Here is a 9,750-nt window from a genome sequence, read left to right as displayed (position 1 = left end):
AAATGATCCATCTTACTTTTTTAAAGTATAATTATCAGAAGTAGCATAAAGAAAAGGAGAAAAGGGAAAACTCAGCTTGAAAGCATAAAAATCAAGTGAAAAAATAAAATAAAACTTAAGACAATAAAAGAAAAACAACAGACAAAGTATGTGAGGTAGATAATTTTATCCTCAATTCTTACATGTTAATTTTAGAGCCCAAATTATTTGATTACAAAACCAAGACAAAAATAAACAAAATAATAAAATAAATGCAAATCCTTAAAATTTCATGTCTTTTAAAAAATGCTGAAATATTAAAACATTAGATAAAACTATTAAGAAAATAAAAATCTCACTATCAGGTTTTCAGTTTTTATTTGCATTACTTTATTCAAACATATCCTGGAAAACATGCAGAGTAAAAAACAACTGTCTGAACGCTGTCAAAACTTTCCTTCCAAATAATTTCCTTTAGTTTTAAAATGTTCTCATTTGAGAAATGTTTTTTGAAATTTCCTTTAAGCCATTTGATTTTCTAATAATCACAACCAAAATATTATTACAGAAATTAATCATTTCTTCTGTTTATGTTAATATGCTATAAATAACTTACTAATTAGCTATATTTTTAGATTTTTTAAGTAAACTGCGGCTGCAATGAAAAGCAAGTTGTTTATTTTTTTAAACATCAGATCATGTACCTTAGAAATAAAAAACTGAAGTCAGTGCCAATTCAAAACATAGTCATTTTTCATCTATTGTCATATATTTGTTTCAAATTTCTCCAAGTTCTCTTTTTATGTATGTATTTATCTAATTTGGAGAGGAAGAGTGAGGCAGAGAGAGGTGAAGGGCAGAGGGAGAGGGAGAGGTAATCTCAAGCAGGCTCTGCACTGACCACAGTCCAGACTCAAGGCTCAATCCCACAACCCTGAGATCACGACCTGAGCCAAAATCAAGAGTCAGACACATAGCCTACTGAGCCACCCAGGTGCCCCTCTCATTTTTATTTTAATGAAAACATGTGGAGTTTTTATTATTTTATTTCCTTGCTTTCATTACTTTATTTGCTTTTAATAACACAAGTACTACATGGACATTTTTTACAGTTTTTTAAAAATCCAAACTGCACAGAAGTAAGTAGAACAAAAATTTGAAGTATCTTTTCATATACTTATCTCATCCCCTTGCCAGAAAGTTATCGATGCTACTAATTTATTCCAGATTTTTCTTTTTTTTTTAATTTTTTTTATTATATTATGTTAGTCACCATACAGTACACCCCTGGTCAGACTTTTTCTATCCAAGTACAAATGAAGAAATTTGACCAATGTTTCACTGTTTCTCAAAGGCACATGTCTCTGGAAAGGAAGATAATAAAAGAAAATTAATTAATATTAATTGAACAATTACTCTGTGATACTACCAGTTTACCAGAAATCTAATGCATACCGCTAAAGAAATCGTAGATTTCACCTTACTTCAAGCTGTGCTATGATTCATGTCAGGACGGAAATCGCCATCACTTCCGTTTTCACTAGTTTTTGAGGATAAAAATGAAATCTGTTTACTCTTTTCTTCATAATGTTGGGAATGAATTTCTTTCCTTGTTCTTTCAATCCACACAAACCCCTAAGAAATATTACTTAATTCATAGCTTTATCAGTTTAGTGTCATGGATCCTGCTCGTGCTGGTCTGGGAGCATGGTTTCCTCCTAGAGCCGGTGAGAAGTTACCCTTAATGTTTTCAAGAAATAAATTATCTTCTACATCTTACAAAATGTTCAAATACAACAAAGTCGTTAAGAAAAAATAAAAGCAATTCGGGATCTCCTCTCTCCAGTCTGCACTTGAACCCTGCAAGAAGACAGTGGTACCCCGTCACCCAGAGTCCTGGGTGTGAAATAGCGTTCCAAGAATAAACAGCCGAGAGGCCTTCAAAAGTGTGTACGGAGAAGAAGAGGTTGTTTTGTCCTGGAGTACAGGGGAAACGGAGAGGGAGGTTCAGAAACTTACTCATTTAGAAGGGCTCAGAGGAAATGTGTGAGGCTGAACAATTGACCAACCACACTCTGCTTCCGTGCACTTTGCTCATGAGGTGGTAATAATAGCACCTGCCCCTTGGGTTATGCTAAGGAATGTACGAGATAATACTCAGACCATGTTCAGAATGCTCAGACTTTGCTGGTGAAAATATAAAATGCCACATTGGGAAAACAGCTCGGCACTTCTTCAACATGGTCAAGAGTTACCATCCGCCCGGGCAATCCACTGCCAGGAAGACAGATAACCGAGAGAATGGAAGCTATGTCCGCACGAACACTTGCACAAACGTTCATACCAGCGTTATTCACAATAGCCAAAAAGTGCAAACGATCTTAACGTCCGTGAATAGAATGAATGAATAAACAAAAGTGGTGTGTCCATACAATAGGTATTATTTGGCAATACAAAATAAAGTGCTGATACGTGTTACAATATGGATAAATCTTGAAAACCTTTTGCTAATTGAAAGATGCCAGTAATGAAAGACCACATATTATATGATCCCATTTAAATGTGAAATTTCCACACTAGGTAAAGCCATAGAGACAGAAAGTAGATTTGTTGTTTCCAGTGTCTGGAGGAGAGGGGAATGAAGACGCATGGGGATGTTAAGAATGTTCTAAACTGAGACTGTGGTGACAGTTGCACAATGTGTCAGTATACCACAATCTGCTGAACTGTATGCTTTTCTTAAGGTGTACCATGATACATTATAAAATGACTATCACAATCGAATTAATTAACAAATCCATCACCTCATAGTTTGCTTTTTTCTGAGTGTGAGAGGAAAATTAAAATCTACTCTCTTAGCAAATTTCGAGTATGCAATACAATATAATTAAGTGTAGTCATCATACTGCACATTAGATCTCCCAAATTTATTCATCTCGCATAGCTGAAACTTTGTACCCTTTGACAACCTTTTCTCCATTTCTCTGACCCCCAGCTCTTAGTACTGACCATTCTATTCTCTGCTTCTAGGAATGTGACTTTTTCAGATTCCACAAGTAAGTGAGATCAAGCAGTATTTGTCTTTCTGTGTCTGGCTTCTTTCCCTTTGCATAATGTCCTCTAGTCTTATCCTGCTTGTCTCATAAATGGCAAGCTTTTCTTGTTTTTAAGGCTGAATAATATTCCATTTATATACGTACCACATTTTCTTTATCCATTCATATGTCAACTCTTAGGTAGACTAGATTTCTTCTCTATTATGAATAATGCTGTAGTGAACATAGGGATGCAGATATCTCTGATTTCATTTCCTTTGGAATATACTGAGAAGTGGGGTTGCTGGATCATGTAGTAGTTGTATTTTTAATCTTTTGAGGAACCTCCATACTGTTTTCCAAAATGGCTTTACCAATTTACATTCTCACCAACAGAGCACAAGGATTCTTTGTTCCCCACATCATCATCAATACTTGTTACTATTTTAATTTTTTTAAAAATTTTTGTTTATCTTTTTGATAAAAGCCATTTGAACAGGCATGGGGTGAGGGCTCATTGTGAATTTGATTTCCTTTCCCTGATGATTAATGATATTGCATACCTTCTTAATATACTTGTTGGCCACTAGTATATGTTCTTCTGAGAAATGTCTACTCAGGTCCTTTGACCATTTTTTAAATTGGATTATCTGATTATTTCTTTTCTTACTGCTGCATTGTTTTAGCTTCTTATTTATTTTGCATATTAATCCCTTATCAGATGTATGGTTTACAAATATTTTCTCCCATTCTATGGGTTGTCTCTTCACTCCTATGCAAAAGCTTTTTAGTTTCATGCAACCCTATTTCTTTATTTTTTGCTTTTGTTGTCTGTGCTTTTGTGGTCATATTCAAAAAATCATTGTCCAGACCAATACCAAGAAGATTTTCACCTACATTTTCTTACAGTAGTATTAGTTTCCAAGCCAATGCTTAAATGGGTAAATGGTATCAAATGTGAATTATATGCCAATAAAGCTAGATTTTAAAAATCAGTGAAAAGAAAGGATAAGTCGATGACTTATTAAAGATTAGATTGTATTTTAATGTAATGGAGAAAAAATAATTTAAAGTTGTGTGTTCATTTCCTAAGGTTGCTGTAACAAAGTACGACAAACTGTGTGGTTTACAACAGAAATTTATTATCTCACAGTTCTGGAGGATAGAAGTTCAAAATCCAACTGTCAGAAGGATTGTTTATTTCTGGAAGCTCTGAAAGACAATCTTGTCCTTGCCTATCTCCTGGCTTCCTCTGGTTGCCAATAGTCTTTGGCTTTCTATGTCTTGTACATGCATCAACTCCAATTTCTGTCTTCATTCCTATATGGTCTTCTCCCTCTTTGTCTTCATATGGCCACCCTCCCCTCTCTGTCTCCCTCTTCTCTTATAAGGACACCAGTTATATTGGATTGGGGCCTATCCTAATGATGTCATCTTCACCTAACTACATCTGCAAAGACCCTCTTTCCAAGTAACGTCACATCCACGGGTATTGGGAGCGAAAACTTCACTATATTTGGGGGAGGGGGGAACATAATTCAATCCATAACAGACTGTAAGTTATTTCAATTGATTCTCTCTTCTAGACCCTTCTCTTCAATAGTTCAATGTTAAGAACAAAGTAGGTACTAAATAAATATTCATTGACTGATTAAACTATTCAATCTATATAGCTGTCTGCTTTAATTTGAGAAACCTTTAGGGATAGAGTCTATAATCTTACTTGAATTTATGCCCTAATGTTTAATTAAAGGAGTACTTCCTTCTAATCAAAGGCTTTGCATTTGCATTCTTTGCCAAAATAACTGGCTGATGGATTGTTTGCTGAATTGATCCAATCAGTCATTTAAGTGGAACCCTGTTAACCAGTGAACTCAGTCAAAATGATATTGAAGTTATAACCATGTTGACTCACCTTCTTTTAAAATAATGTAAGCTCATTTCCTCTTGCTTTGTCCTCTGTGGAGATGGAGAATGTTCTTCTCATAATAACCCTTTATCCTTCTAATATCCAGGCCAAACAATCCCAAATTCTGTAACCTCTCATTTCATTCCATACATGGATTTTTAAGACATGCCAAATGCATAAGAAATATTCATTTGATAATTTTAATTTTAAAAGTAACTAATCACAGGGCACTATCTACCTATGTCACTCTACATTAAAAAGAAAAACACACAAAAATTTCAATTAGACTTCTTCAAATATTGGATGCTTGTTGAAAGAATTTTACCATGGATCACAAACCTTTTGCTGTTTTTTAACCTGTTTTACCTCCTCCCAATTTTCTTGAAATTTCTTCTATGATTAAAAGGCATAATCATCTTCTATGATTACAAAGTAAACTTTGGACTACCAAAAGTAAAATATTTGGCTTCAGAATTTTTGTTTATAAACATATACTTTTTTTTGAAAATTCCAGAGATAATTGAATAAAACATACTTTCACATTAACTTTAATTCTTAATTATCTGGCAAAAGGAAAATACATGTGATTTCTCCACTCACAAATGTTGAATGTTGAGTGGATACAAGAAAATCCATTCTGAAATATATCATAGATGGTCCTTCTATTCTTTGTGTATTCATATCACTCCCTGGGTCCTCATTGCAGCTTACATTCCATTTTGAGTGCCATTTTGAGGTTGGACATTAAATAAATTTGAACATTAGGTAGAAGTGTGTTCTTTGGGAGGAACCATTTTACTAAATATATTAAGAACTATAAAATGTTTTATTGATTCTGGTTCATTTACAGAACAGGACGTGTAAATGGAGCCAATCATTTTAAGGGCTGTAAATGGCTTTTTAGAGCATTCCAAATGTATAGGAAAATATCTAAATGTATTTCATGTTGTTTTTCAGAAACATTTTATTTAATTTAGAGCAATTAACCATGAGAAAGAATCAATGTTTCACTAAATAAAGAGGAAGATTTTCTTATAAGTGACATTTATTTTTTATTTATTTATTTATTTTTTCACTTGCAGTTCTGTGAATTGGGAGTCTCTCCCAGGACTGGGTATCCTTTGATTCTATCTCCATCTCTGCCTCCTGGATTCTGTTCCTAGCTCCTATCCATCCTGCCTTCCTCTGTGGTTCTCCACTTAATTCTCTTACAGTAACAAGCCAGTTAGAGGCTGATTTCACTAGGGCAACTTTTTGTACTGAATACCCAGGCCATTTGCCTAGATTAAAAGAGGGGCCAGAGGAGGAATGATGTGTATTATCTATGGGTTTATGGTCTCATAAAGCACAATACACAATGTACTATCTTTTACTAGGAAGTAGACTTAATATTTACACTTTTCTCCTAATACAAGCAACAAGCCGATGTTCTAAGTCCAGTTGTAGTAGTAAGGCCCATATATACTACCCAGATCTCTTAACAGTAATAACAAGGGGACCTATGTGGATCATTTAGTAGAATCGCTGTTGTGGTAATTCAGATGAGAATCAATGAAGGCCTTCCTTATATTTGTCCATTTTAGTTGCAATTAGATCCCATCTTGTGAAACGAGAGTATATTGAAAACAGAGATCATGACCCACTCATCCCAGCATCTTCAGTGCCTTGAAAAAGCCTTCAAAAAGGAGAACTTGATAAATACTTCTTACCATGGTTTTGCTTCAGATATTAATTGCATATGTTACAAATAAAGTTTTAACCTTCTGAGTACTCTCCTCTCCCCAGAAGTAAAAACTATTATGAATTTAATGTTTATCTTTCCTGAAAATATTTTTATACTTTTGCAATATAATATTACATATATCCATATACAGAATGATACTGATTTGACAAGTAATTAAACTTTATACAAATGGTATCATATAATAGATGTTATTTTATAACATTTTTGTTCAACATCACATTTTCAAAATATATCCATGTTGGAATGCTTTCAGCTCTAGTTAATTGATTCTAACTACTGCCTAGCAACATTATTTGACTATACTTAAATGTTGCATCTTGTCAAATGCTTATGTATCCATTCATATACTAGTGCTTTTTCCTTCTTTAATTTGGAAATATATATTGTGTTATTACATTTGTTTCTGGTGGTGAATCATTTTTGCATTTCAGGAGTACATACTAAATTCTCTTTTTCCGATAGCAATATTGCTAAAATAACTTCATTTTGATTATTGTCAAAGTATACACTCAACTAATTATTTTTCCATTTTTTTTTCGAAGATTTATTTATTTATTTGAGAGGCAGAGACAGAGTGCACACCTGCGTGGGGTGGAGGAGGGGCAGAGGGTGAGGGAGAATCTCAAGGGTGAGCAGAGGGTGAGCACAGAACCTGATGCAGGCTGGATCCTGATCCCAGGACCCTGAGATTCTGACCTGAGCAGAAATCAAGAGTTGGATCCTGAGCCAACTGAGCCACCTAGGTGCCCCTTTTCCATTTCTTGATTATCACCTCTTCTATATGTTCGCAATGACATATTTGCAGTCTGGTTTAATACTAGATGTCTTTTAATTGGAGAGTTTGGTATATTCATACTTGTGATTGACATATTAGGCCATATTTCTGTCTTTTCCATTTTTTGCTTTCCAATTACCATTTTGTGTTTGCACTTTTATCTAACATTCCTCCATCTATGGTTTGTTAATGCTTTCTAATGTTGTTTAGTTTCTACTGATTTGGAAGCTATTGATTTCATTTCTCTTATTTGTTACTTTAAATTTTTTACAGAAAAACTTAGTTTAAAATTTCTTTAGGTGAAGAGACAAGCCACAAATTTGAAGAAAATATTTGTAAAACATTATATCCAAAAAAGGGCTTGTATTCAAAATATACAGTGAACTTTCTAAACTGAACAAAAGGAAACAAAACAACCCAGTTTAAAAAATGGCTAAGTGATCAGAACAGACACCTCACCAAAAAAAGATATACAGATGGCATAAATGAAACTGTTATGGTGAATACATGTCATTAGGCAAACAGTTTTAAAATGAAACTGTTGGGGCGCCTGGGTGGCACAGCGGTTAAGCACCTGCCTTAGGCTCAGGGCGTGATCTCGGCGTTATGGGATCGAGCCCCACATCAGGCTCTTCGGCTATGAGCCTGCTTCTTCCTCTCCCACTCCCCCTGCTTGTGTTCCCTCTCTCGCTGGCTGTCTCTATCTCTGTTGAATAAATAAATAAAATCTTTGAAAAATAAATAAATAAATAAATAAATGAAACTGTTATGGTGAATGCATGTCATTAGGCAAATTGTTTTAAATTATGAATAATTATTTAAAATTATTTATTTATTCAAAACCCATAGCACTGTACAACACAAAGAGTGAACCTTCACATAACTATTAACTATACTTAATAATAATATATCAATATTGGTTCATGTATTGCAGCAAATGTACCACATTAATACAAAACGTTAATAATAGGCCAAACTCTATATGGACATAAGGGGTAGAAGTAGGTATGTATATGGAATTCTATGTATGATCAGTTCAGTTATTCTGTAAATCTAACTCTACTAAAAAACAGTTCGTTAATTATTTTTTTAATTATCTTCGGTCATCAACATACATATGGTCTCTTTTTGATAAAGGTGCCAAGTTAATTCAATGGAGAAATACTATTGCTTTCAACAACCCTGAATAGCCTAAGGAATATTGAAAAAGAAAACCAAAGCTGGTGGCATCACAATTCTGGGCTTCAAGCTATATTACAAAGCTATAATCATCAAGACAGTATGGTACTGGCACAAAAACAGACACACAGATCAATGGAACAGAATAGAGAACCCAAAAATGGACCCTCAACTCTATGGTCAACTAATCTTCGACAAAGCAAAAAAAGAATATCTAATGTTAAAAAGACAGTCTCTTCAACAAATGGTGTTTGGAAAATTGGACAGCCACATGCAGAAGAATGAAACTGGACCATTTCCTTACACCACACACAAAAATAAACTCAAAACGGATGAAAGGCCTAAATGTGAGACAGGAATCCATCAAAATCCTAGAGGAGAGCACAGGCAGCAACCTCTGTGACCTCAGCTGCAGCAACTTCTTACTAGACACGTCTCCAAAGGCAAGGGAAACAAAGGCAAAAATGAACTATTGGGATTTAAACAAGATAAAAAGCTTTTGCACAGCAAAGGAAACAGTTGACAAAACCAAGAGACAACCGACAGAATGGGAGAAGATATTTGCAAATGATATATCAGATAAAGGGCTAGTATTCAAAATCTATAAAGAACTTACCAAACTCAACACCCAAAGAACAAATAATCCAATCAAGAAATGGGCAGAAGATATGAACAGACATTTCTCCAAAGAAAACATCCGAATGGCCAAGAGACACATGAAAAAATGCTCAACATCACTCACCATCAGGGAAATACAAACCAAAACTGCAATGAGATACCACCTCACACCAGTCAGAATGGCTAAAAATAACAAGTCAGGAAATGACAAATGTTGATGAGGTTGCAGAGAAAGGGGAACCTTCTCACACTGCTGGTGGGAGTGCAAGCTGGTACAGCCACTCTGGAAAACAGTATGGAGGTTCCTCGAAAACTTGAAAATAGAGCTACACTACAACCCAGAAATTGCACTACTAGGTATTTACCCAAAGAATACAAATATAGTGATCCGAAGGGGTACCTGCACCCCATGGTTATAGTAGCAATGTCCAACAGTAGCCAAACTTTGGAAAGAGCCCAGATGTCCATCTACAAATGAATGGATAAAGAAGATGTGATACACACACACACA

The 9,750-nt window shown here is 34.7% G+C and overlaps 1 long non-coding RNA gene across 1 annotated transcript; it reads right to left on the bottom strand.

Annotated features, from left to right (window-relative positions):
- Positions 1-1,021: 1,021 nt before the first annotated feature.
- Positions 1,022-9,298, bottom strand: LOC117803769. The gene is made up of 2 exons (XR_004627840.1): positions 9,238-9,298; positions 1,022-1,343 (listed from the first exon to the last, which is right to left on the bottom strand). It is a non-coding gene; the product is annotated as an uncharacterized LOC117803769 (long non-coding RNA).
- Between the last annotated feature and the right edge of the window lie 452 nt (positions 9,299-9,750).

The sequence above is a fragment of the Ailuropoda melanoleuca genome, chromosome 9, assembly GCF_002007445.2.
Source record: "Ailuropoda melanoleuca isolate Jingjing chromosome 9, ASM200744v2, whole genome shotgun sequence".
Taxonomy (NCBI): domain Eukaryota; kingdom Metazoa; phylum Chordata; class Mammalia; order Carnivora; family Ursidae; genus Ailuropoda; species Ailuropoda melanoleuca.
The sequence above is the reverse complement of the archived record's forward strand: the minus strand, read 5'-3'. Positions and strand labels throughout refer to the sequence as shown.